This window comes from Engraulis encrasicolus, chromosome 11 (assembly GCF_034702125.1).
Source record: "Engraulis encrasicolus isolate BLACKSEA-1 chromosome 11, IST_EnEncr_1.0, whole genome shotgun sequence".
NCBI classification, from domain to species: domain Eukaryota; kingdom Metazoa; phylum Chordata; class Actinopteri; order Clupeiformes; family Engraulidae; genus Engraulis; species Engraulis encrasicolus.
In genome coordinates, this window is record NC_085867.1 from 10,353,704 (window position 1) to 10,356,203 (window position 2,500).

The 2,500-nt window shown below is 43.2% G+C and overlaps 1 protein-coding gene across 1 annotated transcript in view; it reads left to right on the top strand.

Moving 5' to 3' along the window:
* Positions 1 to 2,500, top strand: part of garnl3 (GTPase activating Rap/RanGAP domain like 3) — a 146,707-nt gene that overhangs the window by 136,731 nt on the left and 7,476 nt on the right. The window lies entirely within an intron of this gene.

The following is a 2,500-nucleotide window of genomic DNA, read 5'->3' on the forward strand; positions in this document are numbered from 1 at the left end:
TTGGAGCCATATCTAGCCTGTTGGGGCCCTAGGCCTAGCTTGCAACCATATCTAGCCTGTGGGGGCCCTAGGCCTAGCTTGGAGCCATATCTAGCCTGTGGGGGCCCTAGACCTAGCCTGCAGCCATATCTAGCCTGTGGGGGCCCGAGGCCTAGCTTGGAGCCATATCTAGCCTGTGCATTAATCCGGCCCTGCTGCAGTGCATGGCATGGTTCCAGCTGTCATGGCGGCCCCCTTGCTGGCACCGGTCATGGCTAAAGGACCACTCCACACTTTTTCCACACTCAACTACTGTATGTGTGGTTGCAGGTTAACCATTTAAAGAAAATGTACTATTATTACATCAGGTTGGGGGTTCCGCAGGCTCATAGGAGTCTATGTAGAATCTTAGGAATCCTGGGGGAGTTCCCCCAACGTGATGTCATACCTGCCACCCCACCCTGATCTTAAAGTTGTGTAAAGTGTGAGTACTTTGGGCATGTCCTCAACCTCTCTGGTGTGATTAAGGAAGAGCCTACCTGTAGCTCAGTATGGAAAGACAATGGCTATTACTCGAAGTTCAGTGACCTAGCCTTGCTAGGACGAGTACCGCCCATTTTTCTAAGGTTTATCCAATTATTAATTACACTTACAGTAAGTTAGAACTAGTTATTGTATAGTCTTTGGCAATGTTCCCTGTAAGCTGTGCGACTGCGCAATTGCGCACTGCTCCCACATTCTCCGCGCAGAGCAAATGCGTGCAGCGCAGGTAAAACAAGGCGGAAAATTTGTGTGGAGACGCAGTTGACTGTTGGCCGAAATTTCCACTCCTTGTAGCTTTAGAACATCCAATCGAAATAAAACATATTCTTTAGATATGAAACCTCTATCTTATAGCAGTTTAAGCGATCACGCTGGACGCGTATTTCTGTTTACAATAAGTGTTGTGCCCCCAGCTGATCAGACCGAGCGCGGATCTGCTGCGCGTCGAATGCTGTCAGTAGAATCTTTGGCAGTGACCAGACAACGTTGTAACAACTGAGCTGTAACTCGCAGCCTAATATGGCGACGTGTTGTGTAAAGTAGGCCTACACAAAAAGCCGTGCTAAATTCATCTCTCTATAATGGACAGAAGACGAGTTCTTGCTATCTGAATCTGATATGAATGTTGATAACGGTGTCGAACATGGATATCTGCAGGTGACGTGAAGCAGTTGAACTTTTTCCAACTCAGTCTGACCAGATCAATATTCATCGCGGAACACGCTCACTTTCATTAACAAACAATAGAGCAAATCTGGGTCTGTTAGTGTGTGGCTAAAAGTAAGGAATCACTCGCCATCACATGCATGGTGAAGCTAGCCAGCGCATCCGAAACATTCTATCGCATGATTATTCTCGCATCATGGATACCAGTTATAGTTCGTCACTATTTCCACTCTGTCCTTCATACTTTGATGTTCAATGTATTAAGTTAGGCCTATCTAGGCTACTATGTGATATCTTAGCAAAACGGAGGTAAGCTGTTATTTCCTTTATTTTAGCTTCACCGGAAAAGTGAATCCTACCAACAGTCATGCAGAGCCTGGTGTTTAGATATCCATTGGTCTGTCATATTTTGACGTCCTTTGATAGGCTTCAGAGTGCAAGGAAAGTAGCCTACTCTAAAGTCACAAAGTTAGCGATTTAAATGAATGCCTGTCAACCTAGCTCTGCGTGTATAAGAGTGGCTACATATCTCGCGCTATTGGCATCATTGGAAGCGCGTGCTGCTTGCTGTCAAAGACTTGCTCCTTGCTTTAAATTAGTCAAAATTGTGTTGATGTTAGCGTTGTGTGCGCAATGGAAATGTCTTGAAAACATATTAACTAATTAACATGCCTAAACTACTACTGATAAAGTCCATGAAAACCCAGGTAGCCAGGTCAGTCAGATAGGCTAATGAAAGGGAAGAATTTTCCACGAGCTCTTAAAGTGATAGTGCATAATTTTACTCAATGTAGGCCTAATTTAAGCACAATATTTCAGTCTTTTAAATTTGTTACATAGGCCTCTCATAAAACATTTAAATCCAAATGAAATTATTCATCCTTTTAAACATAAATTCAGCATTCTGGGCTACTTTGGCTGCTGTAAAGATACTTAATTTCCAACATCTTACAAATGTAGCCTACAGTATATTGATGGTGGTGGGTTGATAATGAGTAGGTGAAGTAATTAGCCTAATCAAGATCAGAATTAGAAACATTACTTAACTGATTTTGTAATATTTACATACAATTCAATGACAATATAATCAACATATTATTAAGCATCAATGTTACCCCTAAAATGGGGGGAGGTGGGGTCGTCGACCCGCTCACTGAGGTCATTGGCTCTGCTCAGTGATATAGTGCATTTACCCAGGCACAGAAAAAAATAGAGGGAACATTGGTCTTTGGTGACATCTGCAGAAAAATTGGGCGTTACTCGTCCAAGCAAGGCTAGAACACTTCACATTGAGAAACGCCTATACGTGGGT